This window comes from Emydura macquarii, unplaced genomic scaffold (assembly GCF_026122565.2).
Source record: "Emydura macquarii macquarii isolate MOO-44397 ecotype Brisbane River unplaced genomic scaffold, CSIRO-AGI_Emac_v2 contig_1363, whole genome shotgun sequence".
Lineage (NCBI taxonomy): Eukaryota > Metazoa > Chordata > Testudines > Chelidae > Emydura > Emydura macquarii.
The window spans coordinates 11,387,635-11,407,496 of NW_027131500.1; the positions used below are offsets into that span (position 1 = coordinate 11,387,635).

Here is a 19,862-nt window from a genome sequence, read left to right on the forward strand (position 1 = left end):
TTTTGGTCTCCAGTAACTGAACTATCAAGAAACCGATGTTCTCATTTAACCCTCTGAAAACAAGTACAGGAAGCACATGTCACGAACACATATATAAAGATTGCATGGAAAAATCTCATCCACAAAAAATGACAACCAACCCTGAGGTTTTCAAAGTTTCACTTGTGCTGGAAAATTCACTAGCTCTTTGGTAGCTGTGTACTACAATCATAAATCAGGGTGCCTTTCTGAAACTTTCAGACATTGCAAACAAAGGCTTTATATTTTAGTGCCAAAATAAGTACAGCGAGGTGGGCTGGAAAAAGCACAGTACCACTGGGTTTGTGTGTCAGGAAGCACTCCTTCAATTTGTTCAAAACTTTGTGTTGCCTTGGTGAATCTACTCTGTTAGCCAAAGTTGGACTCATTAAAAGTTTTGTATGTAAATAATGAAAGATGAACTGCTTTAAACAATTCATCCCCATAAATTAGGGACAGATTTTACTGATATGTATGTATATGTTTAGATGAATGTACATTTATACACACACTTTTATGCTATCTTCTCTTTTTCCTCTCTAAAGAGAAAAAAAGTCATATGCATTTTCCTTTTCCTTTGTGTTACACTGTATCTGTATGTAAATGTGTTACATATATATAATATAAATTGACTTTGAAATCTAAAAAGATGTGTATTGGCAGTGACTGTTTTCATACAGTTAATGTTCATCATAACTGTAATATTTAGCTCAATAGGGACAATAGATCAAAATATGTACTTTAGAAATGAATTATCCCAGGCTATGATTAATTTGATTACTTTAATTTGATTAAGCGAGATTACTTTGAGGGGAAGGCCTGATTTAAATAACCTGGACTCAAAACAGAAGGTTGGTTCTCTTGAGAAGTCACTGTACCACATGCAGCTCTCCCATTGATTTAAATGGGATATATGCAGACAGAGTGGTTGAAGAACAAGGACCATATTAATGATTCTGTAATCCAAGAATTTCATGCAAGTAACAACTCATTCCCTGAATATTGATTAGAGGTTGTGCAAGAACTCAAAATAAATTTCCTCAGATCACTGGATATAGCCTGCATGCACCTCCTGCTATTTGAAATGGACACTTCTCCATAACAAGAGATAACTAATTTTTAAAACCCAATTTAAAAATTAAATCCATCTAGTGGAATCTAAATATTTCATTCAACATCCCTTTTAATGACAGGTTTAGCTATTCAGATTTAAGTCAAAGAATTAAAACAATTCCAGCAACTATGTTTCAGTAAAATACATCCTGTTTCAACTGGTTATATCACACACCAAAAAAAGCATGAAAATTCAAAGTAAATATAGATGCTCTATCCTTAACTCTCCCATGGTATCTTATTATTTATAGGGATCTCAGATCCTATGCTGTAATATTAGGCACAACTTGGTACAGACCTTAAGGTATCAGCTTTCACTTTGAATTTGATGGCTTTTGTTGGTCAGTATCAATGTTAACATTACTTAAACTTTTTTTGTGAGTTAATATATTTTTTTACACTTCAGTCTGGAAAAAAAAATGCAAGGATTTTGCCAATGAAAACCAAAAACCTTTCCTGTACATTTCTGCAAGCTGACACATCATGTCTGCAAAGGAGTGCCTCCCTCTAGAAATTCTTTTCATCGAACAAAACCTCTAGGACTAATGAAACATGTGCCACATTGTGAACATTTGCCAAAACTAAGTTACCAGTGAGGCAGCACACAGGCAACATGGTACAGTAGCCCTTTGTAGACAGACTCAAGTCTCGGCTTAATTACCTCTTTCACATTCTCAAGACTGGAGTGTGTACTGAAAAGTTTACGTTGCCTTTTCTTGGCTAAAATCTTCTGAAAGGAACCAGTAAGAAGAGAGGTTTGGCTTCCCTACTCCTGATCACACTGTGTAGAAAAGAGTGCATTTTAAAAACAACTAACTGGGCTTCCTCACCCCAGTGTAGGAGGAATTTCCAGGTGGCATAAATCTAGTACTACCTAACCCCCTCTTCCTTAGGGGAAGGGATTTGGAAGAAATGGAATGGCCTCATTTGGGCCATTGCAGCCAGGGGGTAGTTTAGAGAAGCCTTAAAACTAATCTAAACAATGCCGAGGGTCACACCTGCCTCCCCGGAGGGTGGCACAGCCAGCTGCTTTGTGGTTCCTTAATTTTGCAGCACCAGGCAGAGACTAGATGCAACAGTGGATTGAGACCATTGTGCTTTAGAAAAATGTAAAGATTCTTCAACTTTCTTCCTTTTGTAGCAAAAGTAAGCTCTAGCATTAGCTATTCTCTACATTCACACTATGATCCAATAAAGGAAATGTAGACTTCCTCTCTTGGCACAGGTTGGAGCGCCTTAAGTGGGTGGAGGAGTGACTGTACAAAGCATCTAGACAGCAAAATAGAAGAAAATATTTCCCAGAAAATGTGATTCTTGTGGTAATCCAGAAATTACATTTTGGATGCTCAGCAATGAATTATCTTATTTCTCTGTTGCTTTGCTATTACACTGATGGTTATGGTGACAAAAAATATAAATAATTTTTACATCCCATAAAATCCCAAAATATTGGATGAGATCCTGACACTTAGGGTCATAAAAGAGCCCATCACATTTTCTGCACAGTAAAGGTGTTAGTCTGAGTATCCTGGACAAGTTCTTACTTGGGTAATAACATGTATACCCAAATTCTTCCTGTTTCTAAATGAATATAGTATTATTCATTTCCCAGACATAAAAATAATTGTTTAGTGTTGCCATTAAGGAGTGGTAGCCCCATACCATTCCAAAAGTAGCTGCATTGCAATGGGTGTGACTGATCTATCACAGAAATGCTGTCTATATGTGGAATGTTTCAAGGTGGAAGGTTATTTATGAATATAAAGGTACATAAACATATTGTGATTGGAGATTAGTCTTGTAATGAAACAATTGTGTATGGCCATTTATTAGATTACCACAGATGACCAAGACTACCCAATGTGCTGCACTTGTGACACCTCGAAGTTTTTGTCACTTTATAATAAAAATGAATGTCTTTGGCCCATCAACCCTTCTTTACTGTTCTACCCCCTTGATACTTCCCGCAACTCAGTCTTTTATTGCTTATTTAAAACTATTAAACAGGAAACCCACCATAAAAATTTCCCCATCAAAATTAGATAAAAGAGTGAAGAATAACTACAAGAGGTATTACGTTCTTGATGAGCAAATCTTTGAAACTTAATAGTTTGCTAAAATTAAAAAAGTACAAATTTAAAACAATAACTACAGCATCAAATTCACCTTTTGGAAAATAATCTCAAACACCTAACTTCTGCCTATTTCTATACTCTTGATTCTTTCTCCTTTTGGCCCTCTGATCTTCCCAAGTTGTACAGCTTATTGTTTCCTTCAGGTCTCTCCCTCATTCATTTCTGGGCCTTCTTTTAAACCAGTATGCCTGGAACTCCTGTCCTTCCCCAGTCTCCCATGCTTCCACCCTTTCTCCATAAACCCTTGAAAACAGATCCCAAAAGGCCAATAAATCTCAGATTACTCTTCTCAAGCTTAAAAAATAAACTGCAAAGTTTAAATCCCTCAAAGCATAAGATATTCCATTGAAAATATATGGAACTAATAAGATGCATACTTCACCATTCAATTATATAGCTTTTCATTGCTCCCATTCCCATTTTGTACATTTTTATCTTAGATATTAATATTTTGGGAGCCAGGTTTTTGTCTCCATATCTTTCTACATAGTGCCCAGCACACAATTTATGTTCTATAAATAATTTAGATGCACTCTACACAAGTAACCATATGTAGACTGATGCTACACTATGCTTGGTGTTTGAACATTTTTGGTGTGGATAAAATTCACAAGGAATGCATGAGCTGTCATATTCAGAGCTACTGAAGAGTAGAGCTGATTGAATGCTATTTCACTTTTCTACTATTCCATCAGCTCTAATGTTTAATGAGGTGGGTATCTACTGTTGCATCAATAAACCACACACACTTATGGAGTGCTTGATCCAACACCATCCTTGCAGTTATGATTTTGCTCAGCTGAAATACAATTATTGCTGTCTGTGATTTCTTCCAAAATAATGTACTTTATTTTGTTCATTTAATTGCATGCCCTGTATGAGCAAGGTGTAAAATTAACTGCTTAAATATCAAACACCTTATCCTCTGCTTTCTCTGTTACTTCTTCAGATGGTCACAGGTTCATACAGGATGCAAACCTGTATCAGCTTAGTCACTGTCAGAACATTAAACTATTTTTTTTGGCCCACATACCCAAAAATTTACATCTAGAGGTTTTTGCATACCACCCTAATGGGCCACAGACTTGCATGCAAGGAATTTGTGGTGGGAAGATGCCAGTGCTGGACCAAAACTTTTAGCGACAGCTTCCAAAGCAAATGCTTTATCATGGACCTGAAAAAGCAGCTCCACTTGTCTGCAGTTCTTTACAGTAAGATTTTTAAAATGCCATTTCTACAAATTAGAACAAGAACAAAAAGAACAAATGGGGAATCTTGTATGAGTTCACACTGTGTGTTGAAATATGTAGTTGTATTGATGATTAGTTCTTACCTTACTGATGCAATCAGTATTTTGCTTGTAACCAGGTAAGTGAATACACAATGTATCTTCATAACAAAGCTTTTTATTATAAATTGGTCCCTAAGACTACCTCAATATCTAGTTCTAGTGAAATCCATTTTAAAACACTGCTGGTTCATGGTTTCCACTATCATACTTAGGGACAGATGAAATTGGTTGGACAAAATAACAAGACCCTAATGTCCCAACCAAACTTAAAATGAGCATTGTACATACCACAGCTACCCTACTCTGGTCCCTTTTATCAGTTCATCCCTTGAGCTTTTGGTTCCAGCCATGAGGACAAGTGTTGAAATACCACATCAAAGGCAATTCTTGCAGTATTCCTTGCCCAACACAAAAGTAGGAAGTGACAAAATCTTACTTCGAAAAACTGGGCTAAAAACTTGACAGAACAGAATTCTGACTCAAGTTGTTCACATTGGGTTAAGGACAGTGTGTGGCTCAAGAGTTCAGTACAACAGAAAAAATAACAAGAAGAATATTGAGAATGGCTCTTTGACCTCAGTGCCTAATAAAATATGAGATGTGTCCATTCCTTTTTTTAAGACATGAACTCTGCAGCACCATATTCCTTGATATAACATTGATCCAAATGTTCCAACAGCAGACTCTGGTTTCTCTTTGATAATCAATGCATCTCTCTGCTTTCAAAGTTTTTGTAAACAATCATTATAAGGAAGGCAAGTCTTACTTTTCCCAGTGTACTTTCTAATTACTTGCCTGCCACCAGGAAACTTTCACATATTTTTGTCTTCGCTATCAAAATTGAACAAATGTCTGCTACACATTATTAAAAAAATTGAAGCAGCACCAAAAGCAGTTGCTGGGCAAATTACAAAGTTATTAGGTAACACTGTGACATTCCTTTCAATGCTCAAATTATAAAGATTTAAAATAAAATAAACTAACAGCAATAAACTAATATAAATTATGGGAACCCACATGCATTTTGCATATATCCCAAACTCCAAGAAGCATACAAAGTTTATGATTTTGTAACAAACCATAACATTGAGTGCTAAGCTTTCTAAAATATCTGGAGACTTCTGCTTGTGACTAACTCTGTTTTAATCCATGAGTTCTTTCATTGGGAGAAGTCTCCTACAAAAGAAGGCTGCAAAGGACCTCGCTATTTTACAGCTCTATCTTATATACAACCAGTTCAGCCGTTTTCTCTCTCTCTCTCTCTCTCTCTCTCTCTCTCTCTCACACACACACACACACACACACCCTCTGCTGATGCTGCCACACTAGCATCCCAAACGCACTTAAAAAAACCAATGTTATGCCAAAGACTGCAAATAAAGTGCATTATCTGACGTTGGCTGCAATTACAGTAATAGTGATTAACACTGTAAAATAAATAGATATTAATACAAAAAACTACTTGCAAGAGCTCTACAGTCATCAAGATCATATTACAAAAAGTCTTCAGATGCCCTGACCTTTCATTCTCCATCACTGTGTTTTAGTCATGGGTTTACCTGATCAAAAAAGCACACAGCACGCACAAACAGCGTCGTTTCACCTTACCTTTTCAATGTCTACTTTATCTATTATCACAATGCCACAGTACAACTTTTTCAGGTAAGAGATAGGCAGATATGTCGTAGCAGTAAAGCCAGCACTTTAGGACTGAAGTGGAGTCTACAGCAGGTTCTCAATAATATATACTGTACAGATTAGTCAGAGGAGAGAACACCAACTTCATGACTCAGTGATTCTTCACTAAAGTTTTCTAGCTCTAGCAACTTCATAATAAGAGTCCTCCAGAGTTACTGAATTCCTCAGTGTGCTTAATAAAAGGGTTGTTGCCACATTTTTGAAAGCTGCAGTTAAGTTGGTCTTTTCCTATGTTTTGTCACCTTTGCTTTTCAGCATAGCCTTCTGAATCAGTACAGTCTGCTAAGTTTTAAGTTACTCCCTCCTTAGAGCTTCAAGGATCTGGATTTATTTTTTTAAACTTTTGCCCAAAAAATCTTTAGCTGAACGTTACCATGGTGCAGCAATACCCTCTTTTTCCAATGTCTCTGTGTCCATTTCCATTACAAACTTTGCAGACATTTCTTCTAATAAATCAAGCACAAGCTGCATGTCAGAGGAAAGGAAATAGTCTGGATCCTCTGGAATTAACATGTTCCTGAAACAGCAGCAGTTAGACGTTTATCCCCAACTGGGATTAATCTTCCTGCAAACACACACAGGTTGTTTACACTTCTTAGCCTGCCACATCACTTTCACCCATAGTGCACAATGGCAGAGTATAGGTAGCACATCCACATATTTGAATAAAAATCTACAATGGTGAGAGTTATGTTTCAGTTGATTCTTTTGTTGCTATAAATAATATTTATACTTATCCATTGGAGTTGAGCAGCATTCCAACCTTCAGTGTTCCTGACTTTTCAGATTAGAACTAAATTTGGAAAATTCATACCATTCTATCAGATGCCTCTGCCATATGTTTCATAAACATCCTGCTGTGCCTTATTGACCTATTGGAAGATGGTGTCAGAGTTCATGAAACTTCTACTGATGCTGTGTGTTGCAAGCGATATGTTATTTTGTTATTTAATCCTACTTTCAAAATATAAATATTCCCAGAGTGACAAACATGTTCTGAAAATGTTATTGCTATTACATGTTCCACTGAAAACATCAGTGGGATGCTGATGCTTGTGGACCAAAAGCTTTCAAGCTGCTGACATGGAAGCTGGCTTAACTTTGCAAGTCAATTCAGAGCAAAGTTGCATTATCAGCAACACATCAGCAGACAAACTCAAAATGAATGAGGACTCAGGATATGTTAGGGTGACCAGACAGCAAGTGTTAAAAACTGGGACACGGGATGTTGGGGGGAGGGGAGGAATAGGCACCTGTATAAAAAGAAGCCTCCAATATTGGGACTGCCCCTATAAAATCGGGACATCTAGTCACCCTACGATATGCATACACTGCAATGGGAGGTGTGACTGCAGGATGTGTAGACATCCCCAAGATAGCTTTGATCTAACTAGCTCCAAATTCCAGTAACAATAGCAGCGAAGCCACAGTAGTATGGGTGGCAGCACAGGTTAGCTGCTGGAGTACATACCCAGGGTATGTCTACACTGCAATGACATAATTTTAGGAAAAATTGAGCTCAGATTAACAAAAGTTAACTGATGTGTAAATGCAGATCTCTAAATTGACACTTGAAGACTAGAACCCAGGATCAAGCCTAACCCCCCTTTCGTGTACTCAGAAATTGTGCTAACCCAGGGCTCGGAACCAGAGTATCAAGACAAAAAAAGACCCCAAAAAAGGAGGATTCAGAATTATTTATCTAGGAAACTTCAAATGCTGTCGGTTTCTTCCATTAGTGTAAATGACTCTTTCTATAACCCCAGTTCCCTTATTTTTATTTCTGATGTAAATCGTTTTCAGTAATAAAAGCAAGGAGACACCCTATTTGTGAGGAAAATGGGTAATTTGGAGATTTAAAGATATGAAAGTGAATCAAGTAACTCGTTCACATTAAACCAATAAACAGAGACAGATCAATATACTGGCAGCTATAATAGGACAAACCTTGGAAGGACATAGAAGAGAGCAGGAAGGAATCAGTAAGTAATCTGTATCGACTGTTGGGATGTTGATGATAGGTGCCATTAATAGAACAGATAACTCTTGGATGCTGATGAAAGTTAAAAAGCCATTCTTTTTAGTTGGTATGGATTAGTATTTTGAATGCCACTGTGAAACTCTAGCAAATGAAGACTTGATTTGACACAATTTTGGGAAAAACTGAGCTCAGATTAACAAAAATTAACTGATGTGTAAATGCAAACTCTAAATTGACACTTGCAGATTAGATTAGATTAATTACAATAATTATGTAATTGCCAGTATTGATCAATTTTACATGGCCCTTTAAAATATAATCTCCTTTGAAAAAAAAGAAAAATTATTTTAAAAAGCCAGTTTTAGAGTAGCTATTCCAAGAAAATGAAGAGCAGATAATCAAAGTGTACTGTGGAAGGGAGATTAGGGTTTGACTTGCAGTATATTCTAGCTCTAGAAAAGTCTTATGAAAATATCCATTTGCTAGGATTCAGCTTGTTGATTTTTACATTTTTGGAAGGGACGTTAAAGTGCACACAATTTGTACTTTTTATAAAATAAAGAAAGTGATAAAACTACCAAGTAGTTAAATTGAATCCTGCATAATCAGGAATATAAACCACCACAAGGTCTACAGCATATAAGAAGAGATCATGAACTTGTAAATGCTGGAGGAAAGATCTGATATAGAACAGTAAGATCTGTAACAATCTGATAGAAAACAAATGACTGGAAAACAGTACAAATGAATGATTGAGTCTGTAAAATTAAAAAAAATACTCTTAAAGCACTGGAACTACTACAGAATAGTTTTCAGTGTCTAAATATAGTCCTTTAAATTTATATTTCATCTTGAGGGCAGAGACTGGATTTTAATGTGTCTGTACAATGCCCTTCACAATAGTGTCTTGACGCTGATTGTATTACAATAGCACCAAGAAGCTCCAAATAAATGTTTATTTAAGTATTACTACAGCAGGAACTTGAAATTCCTTCAAATACTGGAGATAGCTGGCTTTCCTGTATTGTGAAATACAACATTCTGAGATCCTTGGCAATGACAATTGCTCTAATAAATTGAAGGCATTATTACATGCTTTATTACTATGTGCAGTTTCTGATTAAGCTGATTAAGACTGGATTTCTTTCTTGAAGTCTTTTAATCGATACTGGATGTCTTTCTAAACATATACTATAGTCAAACAAAGAGCTATGAATTTGCTGTAGAAATCACTGGATGAGATTCTATGATCTGTCATGTTGGTGGAGGGGGTGTCACACTAGATAGGTACATATGGATGATCATAATGGTACCTTCTGGCCTTAAAAATGTATGAATCTTCAATTCAAAACTGAAGGTCAGTTCAGGATTATAAAATCTGTTTTAAATTGGTCCAGCCTGTTTAAACTGACAACAATGGAAATTGCATCATGTCATAGTTCCAACAGGATTAAGCTCAATTGGAACTGCTATTAGGAAGAAACCATAATGGAGAAGAAGTGGGAATTTCAACAGTTTGCTAGCGTTCAAGCTGGTTCACACAACAACTAGCTAGAGTCATAATGGTATCAAGTGCTCGATTCAGTTATGTCATTTGGAAATAAACCCTATTTACAGCATTAAATGCTCAGAATGAGGCCTGCAATGTCAGCAATGGCAGAACTTTAAGCTTTCCCCCAACTAATTACAATCCATAACATTGATTCCCCTCCCATATCACACTTGCCAACATTTGAGAGCTCTGAATAGGGACAACTGAGGAGAGGAACAGGACACATTTAACAGTGAAATACATTGGAGTTAGAGCTCTTTTTAGAAGGCCACAGTCATAGCTTTAGAAAAATAGACAGGTAGCCACCCTTAAAGTAAATTGCCTAGGATTAAACAACCATACTAAAGGAAGTATTTACAGCATGTGAAGCATTGTTTAAGTGACTGGACATTTACGCTTTCTACACAATGTTAATTGCTTCACTTTTTTTGACAACAGGAAAGCCTTTTGGTCATGTAGCTATTAAATGATATAATCTGACTTGCTATTACATTGCCATTGTGTTGATAAGGAGACCATGGAAGAGAAGGCAACTAAAACACTGGTGTACTGAGGCATAAGTACAGGTTTTTAAAACCTTTTGATTCAACCCATTTGGGGGCAAGAGAGTAGAGGAGGCAGATAATAGGAGGTGAACTAAAAGAGAGAAAATCTGACGTTTTCCTCATGAAGATTTCACCCAAAGTGTTCCAAGTGGGAGGAGAAAAGGAGATGTTAGTGCCTTCCCACTGAGCCTACTCACATAACCAATGGATCTCTCAAAGAATGACAGGAGGGCCAGGGGAAGAGGTGATCCCTGACAGAACTAGGAACAGCAGTGATGGAGTAACAGGGGTGAGGCCCAGTCAGGCTTGCCCAGTAACAGCTACTCTCCCTCTTTTCCCACCCATCCCCTTTAAAGCCCATGGATGCCAGTGTTGTCAGTAGACAAACTGCATTTAACAGTTTGAATACTGGGTATTCCTTGCTATCTGCTGGTTTGTGGCTTCCCCCAATTACGTCCTTCTCCCAGTTGTTAGTTCACTGTCCCTGGGCTCAATGGGTAAGATGATAGTTAAGAATAGAATATCCTCTGCCCATGACTAATTTAAATAGAGGAGAGGAGTCCACTATAGTTACCAGGAAAATAAATTTCTCCCGTAGCTCAGGGGCAGAGGCCTATGTTTTGGTGCTAAAGATCTGAATTTCAAACCTCACTAATAACTCACAGTAGGATTATTACTTATGTGTTCCTCTACGTTGTTCTTTTCTCTCTCCAACTGTGCTTCTATCCTGTTTGAGGGTCCTTCTTCCTTTTGTCTTCTTATTCCGTTTCTCATTGATTTGCATTTATTCAAACTCCATCACTGTTACCAATCCCTCTATATTTATTTTTTATGACTGTGTGAGATTAGTTAGAAAGGCAACTGTGTTGTCTACTTCTGCTCCACTCAGCAGATCAGAACACTGATGCTTGCCCTTATTTTGTTTAACAATCTGCATTTCCTTATTAGTGAAAGAAAAAAAATCTTGCACTTATCTCCTATCCTACTTCCTCATAAGCAATATCTTGCCATAATCGTCTTTGTCTTTTGTTCTAATTCACCTATTCAGAGGACATCTTTTAATGATGTTTCAAATTTACTCTTAATAGAGCTTAAATTCACCTAATGTAGATTTTGGAGGGCCCTATAGGGCTTTAAAGCTAAAGAGAAGGATACTTGTGAGAAGAAGAAAATGGAATTGTAAATGTCTTGTTATGGCTTACACTGAATGACTTCAAGAGCATCCTTTATACTGTCCCTTCATTCATGTTGATTTGTAATAATACATTTTGCGTAGTGATCTTCATCAGTGGAACTCAAAGCACATTAAGAAACACTGATATAGCTTCCCAGAACCACTATAAACCAGACAAGCATACCTAAGCAGGGGTGGTGGAACAATTTTTATAGGGGGTGCTGTGAGCCCTTTAATCAAACCGTAAACCCTGTATATAATGGAAACCACTTCAAGCCAGGGGATGCAGCAGCAGCCGCAGCACCTCTAGTTCCAGCACCGACGTACCCAAGTTTTATATGGGTAAACTATTAGATGACTTGCCTAAGATGGTGACAGAGCCAGGAGGGTAGCCTCTAAATCCTGATTCCCAGTTCCTGGCTCTAAATCCTGCCCATATTTCCCCCTCCCCCGACACCATTGGTATTGTCATGCTGTGCATTTTAGATCCTTCAATTAATCACCTTTTAGTAAATTACAGCTGCCGGAATGAGACCTGTCAGGAACCACACAGAAGTTGTTTTCTTCTGAGTCAAGCTTCACCCTCCTTTTCTCCCTCAGACTTGAAAATGCCTCCCAGTAGCAGTTCCAGAGCTGATCTATTTACAATATTTTAAAGATAAAGGAATAATTTCTTATCTTTCCTCAGAATGCCAAGCCCAGAGTGCCTTTAAGCGTTTATGATAAAGGAGGATGAGATTTTAACAAACATCCTATTGTAAATGTTTCAGAACTAGAACAAAACTGCAAGGTGATGTGTTAATTTAAATGTTATTGCTGATGTTTGTGTCCGCAACCATTTAGTTTTCTGTGTTTCAGCTTCCAGGCCTCACTCTGTATTGCAGCTCCTCCTCCATCTGAATAAAGCTTTATGTTGTCTTAGCAGGCCTACAGAGGTGCAGGAGGGGGTTCTGTATCTGTCACTGGTAGTCCATATTTCTCAAATCAGTTTCCTTTTTTATAGTTTCTCATAGATATAGTAAGCCCAAATCCAAACCTTGGATCCAAATGACCTTTGGAATTGGGTTGGGATGCCACTGAAATATAGATCTGAGGCCAAATTTTGTAGCTAAAGCCAGTTTCTGATATCAAGGAACATTCTCCCACCAACTTGATTATACTAAATAAAAGTTTTGTACCAGGATTTTTCAGGCGTTTGGATAGAATTCTTAAAACGTACTGAGGCCGACAGTCCTATTCTCCCCACACTGCAATACTTCCCTTCCTCCCAAAAGAAGATTCAGTTTCTCAATAGTATCTGTATCCTTTTTCTATTAATTCAGTTTGACTTTTTCTTTTCATAGGGACTTTTTTGTAGGGTGCTCCACAAATTTGCATAATGCGTACGATTTAACTATGGCCTTTCTGACAGCAAAGGAAGAAATACTTTGTCTTCAGGCTGTTAGACAATGGTGTCTATATGACTGTTCTTTTTAAACAGAGATCCACAAAAAGGTTTCAGAAAAATAAGAAAAAGGGACAAATCCAGTCTGAGCTTTTCAACAGAGAATTAAAGAACGATAAAAACATTATTGAGTGTGTGGCTCTCTATATTTACCATCCCTGCCATTAAAAAAGAAAGTGGATTGCTGCACGAGTTCTTATTCCTTCTCCCAGCTTTCCTAAAATCCCTGATACGCTTGTATTCTGAAATACTCCAACTCTGACTTCCTTATTTGGTTGCTGGAGCTGTTCTTTGTCTTGTTCAAACATTCTGGTAAAACTGCACGCCTCCCTCTATCCCCATGCCCTCCCCCAGTTCTATAGACATAGTCTGACTTCAGCAGGTCACCCTGACTCAGCCTCCTTTGTAATTCACTAACCAATCACACATTGGTTATGCCCATTTAAGGAGTACCTTTCCTTTTGGAAATCATCAAGGCAAGAGGGAGTTTTCAGCTGTTTGGAAACTTTGCTCTGTTGGCAGACACTGAAGTCAGCACAAAACAGGGATTTCACACAATTATTTTATTTGCTCAGAAACTAGAGATTGCTATAAAACATGTTCGATTTTTTTTTTTTAAAAAAAAGCCTCATTGCAACTCAGTTGAAATCACTTTTTATTCTTCAGTTGTTTGCAAGCTGCAGCTTAGCCTTGTACTTTTTTAAATGTGCAAAAACACATAGTGAATAGACTAACCAGTAAATAGTAAGCGTTTTTAATATCCTGTAGCACTGAGTGAGAAATACAGACAAGATAAAGGGAAATTATGGTCTGTATGTCTGTTTAAATAACCCTTCAAAATAAACATTTTGTGAACTTTTTCACTATACTCTGGAACTGAAACAAATCAGGCATTTAAGTTGACAGTGAATCATTTTAGGATTTCACTGCTTGTCTGAGCAAAAACCCATCTCCTACTAATAATGTTATCTATCTCAGAAAGAAAATGTAGTGGCTAAGCTGTTCTATTAGACCAGTGACACATAAGACTGGACAAAGCCCTAGAAAGTGTACTGTAAGGAATAATCCTTTGCTGTTGGAATAGATCCATCAGAATATTTCCTATGTATTATTGTTTATTATTGAAATAGTGCTACCAGCATGCAAAAGTACTCAGAAGATTAATATGAAAACATTATAAGAATTGACATGATAACCTAACATGAAAATGTACAATAGGGCAACAGCAAGCAAGAGAGTGTAGAAGGATGAGTCTTACTGTTTCCATAATCATAGGAAGAGATCCACAGTTGTACTGAATTTATGCTCAGCACAACGTACAGGGCACAAAAGAGGAGCAGTGGGGGAAACTGGGTTTAAGTCATTTTTCCACCTCCCCCAACTGATTTTTCTGGGTAGCTGGGGGCTGCTCAACTTGCACTGGAAGGAGCAGTTCCATAGGGATTGCTCCACAGGACAAGACTGAGTGCAATGCCACATAATCCAACTCTATCTCCTTTGCATATACCCCTGCATTGCATATACTATGGCAATATATGACCCTCGGTGGTTCACATAAAATCTGATTAGCTTCCAGTTGCTTTTGGCATCTATTGGTCAAGAATGGTTCATTATAAGGAAAATGGTGATACCCATAATCCATGTGAATTGTTACAAAACAGCCCTTAAAACTTCACTGAACACTAAATTTTTAACTCCATTGTACATAGAACAGCAATATATCAACCATCACGTCATCATTTTACAGCCTTTTCCACACAAGAGCAGAACCTATATTAGCCAAAAATACATCTTTGTCCTCCCAGATAGCATTCCACACATTGCATTAGCCCTGATGTGCTGTGCAGGCTGTGAAAATGTCTATTTAGAGCAAGAATGAATGTGGACATTTCCACATTGTAACCAAGAAAAGTTAGTTGATGCCTACCTCAGCTATGTCCCAAGGGTTTCATGGGAGGTTATGAGCCATAGACATCAAAATGCCTTACTATCCATGGAGTGAATGTGCCAGGTGAGCAATCAAATGGGAGGTGACAGCCTGAGAATGCTATATTCATAGTTACAGTTTAAATGCTGAAATCTGACCCCTTTTGGAGGGGTATGTGCTGTGCCTCCCCACCCTGGCCCCAGGAGGAGCTCGCTCTTCCCTCAGCTTGGCTGGAATTCTGTGCCCCTGATGATTATTGGGGGAGGGGGGACACCTGTGATTCCCTCCTTCCCCCCATGCACGGCCCTGTACTTGGCTTAACTGTACAATCTGGATGGCTCCTGGATATTTTAGTTGGGAAGGTTAAATGATACCAACTTAATAGCTCCAAATTTAACTTTATAAGGTAAAGCATATCTGTCTGGATCAACACATAGGCACAAAGCATGGGTTGCTTGAAGGGGGGAAAAGGAAAAGGAGGCAAAAAAAAAAAAAAGAGTTGGCTGTGGACAAGAAAAGGTCACTATTGACTTTACATTGTTACATTCATATGTCTGCATCTTACAGTCCAGTATTGAATGAGTAGATATGAGAGTGGGGAAAAGAATTTTAGTGCCAAATAATTGTCATGCCATTTTTTAAAATGATTTCCTCCCCCCCCCCCCCCACACTATTCATTTGAAGCCAATTATGGCACATAACTGGAGTGCAAACGAAACATCATTTGCTGTTTAAACAAAAAGATGCTTTCTTAATATCCTCTGGTTACCGAGGAATATCTATATTTGTATGATGATACTTTTTAATTAATATATGCTCTCTGTTTGGTCAATAGCATTGCAGTGTTATGATCAATTTATTTTTTTAAAAAGAATTCTCATTTAATCTTAAGCTATGTCTTTCTGAGTACAAAACTGCATGAGCAACACTATTCTTATGTGATTGAATGAAAACTGTGTGCTTTTATAACAAAAATAGTTCTGTTAGCATTTAAGCACAGAAGGGCTTAAAAAAATCCAAAAATGGTACCTAAGGAAAACCTGGAAAGAAGTAATTCTGAAATACAGTGCTGTTATAGGTGGTAGTGATCCATAACTCTGACAAATTTACGACAGCCAAAACAAATGCCAATGCATTATTGGGCTGTGCACACAGACATCACATCATGGAGAATATTATCTCCTATTCCCATCTATATAATACAAATTACTCTTGTAGTATTGTATTCAATTCTGGAAACCCATTAACCAAAGATGTTGACAAAAATGGAAGGTGTTCACAGAAAAGCAACACAAACCATCATCCACAGGGGATAGGAAAGATTTACTGGTAAGACAAATTAAGATATAAATATGTACTGCACAATTTAGCTAAGCAACGACTAGGGAAAGGAAGGCCTGAGAACCATCCATTATTGTTTGAGAGATGTAAGCAAGAAGAAACATTATATATGCTAGTAAAAAGGACTGTAGCTAGGAGTGATGAGATGAAAATAAGAAGTGATAAATTAAGGCTGAATATCAGCAGAAACTTTCTAACATTAGAATGTATTAGGTTGTGGAATAATCTGCCAAAGAACGTATTGGGAGCTGTATGGATTGGGCCATTTAAAGCTAAAATGCAAAGAATATTAGAAAAAAATAGAGAATAATCTGGCATTTGTAAGAATATTGACTGAATGATCTAACATACTTTTTCCATAGCTGTCTTATAGTTTCAGCTATGCTAGTGAGATTTTGTTCCTCTGAACGGGTAAGGATTTGTACCTCGGTTGCTGAGGGTCAGAGTACAGCATTTGATTGGCACTTTCCTCTTGACAGATCAAAAACTGATATGATGGATGCCAGAAAACTAAGTTCCATGTCCTATGTAGAGTGCTAGGCTGTCAGGGGTCAGCAAGTTGCAGTAATGATTTGTAAAGCCCTCTGGAACCACGGCTCAGATCCTCAAAAGTATTTAGGCTTCTAACCTTCTTTCAATCCATGAGAGTTAGGAGCCTAAATACCTTTGAGAATCTGGGCCCAGGTTCCTTCATCTAAGACTAGTAATATGTTAACTTCAGTGGTTGGCAGCAGCTTCAAACAGTAATTTTCTGCAGCTAGTCTTATTGCTATGATAGCACAATGGGATTTTAGAACTATCCAAAACAGATGGAACTGGTGGACAGTGATTCTGTTACACTTACATTTTTGCAATTTAATTATGTGGTAGGTGCTCAGATAGTACGCTGATGGGTAGCAGTATAAAATTCTAAGATATTGCACGCCTATAGTTATGGTTACCCAACAGTTTCCATTATCAAGACCCTGTTATCAGTTGCTTATAACCTTTCCAATTTTTAACTGTTTGTACTGTAATTCTGCATCCCAGGTGTCTGTCTCAGGCTGAATTTTTTTTTGGAAAGGTTCAGCAAAAATGGTTTAAGTTGATTCTGAGAACAAGATTAAAGAGAATGTGTTGTTTTGTCCATGTTAATTTTACTTTTAAACAACTGTTCTGTACAGAAATGATAGTGCCGTGCTGCTTACTTAAAATTTGGCAGGGTGTTCCCCCTGGGGTCAGGGAAGGGCCTTTTGCTATCTCCAGGAATATTTGCCCACATTTGGCTAAGTTATAAAATAGAGATAGAGTTTGGCAGCTAAATTTTCTGAAGGTTTCATCTGTAGTGGACAAACTACAGCTCAAGTCTGTAAGGACTGAGCAGGATTTCCCTGCAATTGTTGCTCCAGGCTGCTATGGTGACAGGCACTTGAACTGAGAGACTCTCTCCTCTATTCTGTCATGCTCCCTCTGCTTTTGCTCAGGCAGCAAGGTGGTAGAAGAGGAGCAGCCTGGCATTTCTTAACTTTTGAATGCTTGGCTTTGCAACCTTAATATATATAATGTAATATAGATAATGGTAAACACCCTCCCCTCAAAATTACAATGCTTACTGTATCTGACAATCATACCAAGGCTTTTGCTCTTTGACCAAATGTTGTCTTTAACAGCAATGCAAACATCTGATACACAGATATACTTACAGAGTTTGAACCATACATCTCTCTGTAGGATATTTATCAAGGTTCTGGAGAAGTATAAAGTTTGGCAAACAGCTATTCAAATGGGACAAAAATACAATGCCAAGGCGCCTGGTAGCGTAGAATTGCATTGCACAGCAAGAATGCATTTTTTAAGATAGCTTTGATTAGCCATCAGGAAAATTGCATATTAAAATGCTCTATTTGATACATCTTTGTGCATATAGAATTTATTGCAACTATTTCACTGAAGGTCATGTTTAGAAACCACCATGTTATATAAAGGAAGGTGATTCTAATACAAGATTACCCATTATGATGCCCCCTTCAAAAAAAGTACAGTTCCATATGAAGAAAACTGTTTAGCTAAAATGTTACTTGATGTGCCCTCTACAGAGACTAGTTCCCAGACATATACAGTACCCCCCCCTTCCCTCATCAACTGGATAGGAACAGGAGAAGATTGTTTTAGGAACCATATTTTAGAAAATGGGAAATTGTTCTGGCTTGGAATTTTTTTGGTTTCTCTATGCAATTGATGATAGTTTATGCTACAGTTCCTAAAAATGCTCTTATCTGGCAGAAGTACTTTAAAAATAATTTAGCTATGTCTAGTACATGCAGTCGGACAAAACTGAGTGTTTTCGAAGATCAGAACTGAGTCTGTTTCTGGCTGGCAAGGAATAGCATTGCAGACACACAGTTTGTGTTAGTGTAGACTTTTAAGAACAAGTTAGACATTTTCTAGTAAAGAATGACTGACAACTGTATATTTTCCTTTAGAATTCTTTTACTTTGATTAAACTGAAAAAAATGTGCATCAAGCCTCTTCCACAGTACTAACACATACGGTTCATATTTGGAGGGACACAACACCCCTTATTAAAATATAATCCCAAAAGCATAGCATACTGATTCACATGTCTGCTAACTAATGCCATATTATTATTACTACATGAAAAACGTACAAAACATAGCCATAGATACAATGTATCCTTTAAAAATAATGAATGAAAACAGCTCAGGGTTTCATAAAACAGAAAAAAAAACAAAACCCCCATACATATAGAGAGTGTTCTGTGCTGATATCTACCCAGAGCCAAAAAGATTTCTTGTTAATTTATTTGCCAAATCCAAAGGGAGCCTCTTTTTGGCCTGGGCAAAAAAAGAAATCCCCACAGGTATCCTGTGACCAAACATTATAAGGCAACTGCTCTGCAAGGCTCCTTCAGCACATGGAAAATCTGTTCTGAAAGACTATTGTGTTCATTTTACAACTTCACATATTGTCATGCTGTAAAACCCATACTTGCTCTTATTTACAGTGAGTGAGAAAGCTCCAATCCTCTCCTCCCATCCCCACCTGATAGCACTGGCTATCAGGTTTTAAATAGTTTGTATTAGAAAAGACATTTTTTAATATACTTAAATCAACAGTTACACCTAGAGGAAAGACAGAGACATAAGATACAAACATACTGTCAAGACCAATACCTGAAAATGTCTGTGCTTGGGAGAGTGTTATATTGCCTCTAAATGAAATTAGTCTTCATCATTCATAGATTTAGAAGTCAGAACAGACTGTTATGATACTTCATTCAGACTTCCAGTCTAACAGGTCCATACAGTGGCTCTCACTTCAAAGTAATCAACAAAGTTAACAATATTAATTGTATTTGACAAAGTTGCAGAGAAAAAGACATTTATAACTGCAGTGTGAGGACTTTATATAATATTTGACCTTTTATTCTCACATTAAATTTAATGAGAATGCTTTAAATGTAAAATTACCATAGATCCTCACTCAAACTTCTGACTGTAGTAAAATGTGTTCTCATGCAAGTTCTTTTACCATTGACAGCAGCCTTAAAAAGTTGTGGGAGCGGGAGTGTAGTAGCACTAGGAAGAGTAGCCATATTAATTCACATAGGTACATAGAGACATACTTTACAAAGAGGACTTAA

General features: G+C 37.4%; 1 protein-coding gene across 12 annotated transcripts in view; it reads right to left on the bottom strand.

Moving 5' to 3' along the window:
- The window catches only part of PALLD (palladin, cytoskeletal associated protein), a 290,199-nt gene that overhangs the window by 87,702 nt on the left and 182,635 nt on the right, over positions 1–19,862 (bottom strand). Inside the window, exon 1 of one of the 12 annotated variants that reach the window (XM_067551770.1) lies at positions 6,166–6,617. The exons of the other annotated variants lie outside the window; for them this stretch is intronic. The gene's annotated coding sequence lies outside the window, so the exon portion shown is untranslated. Of the gene's footprint in view, positions 1–6,165; positions 6,618–19,862 lie in introns of those variants that run through there. 12 annotated transcript variants of the gene reach the window in all.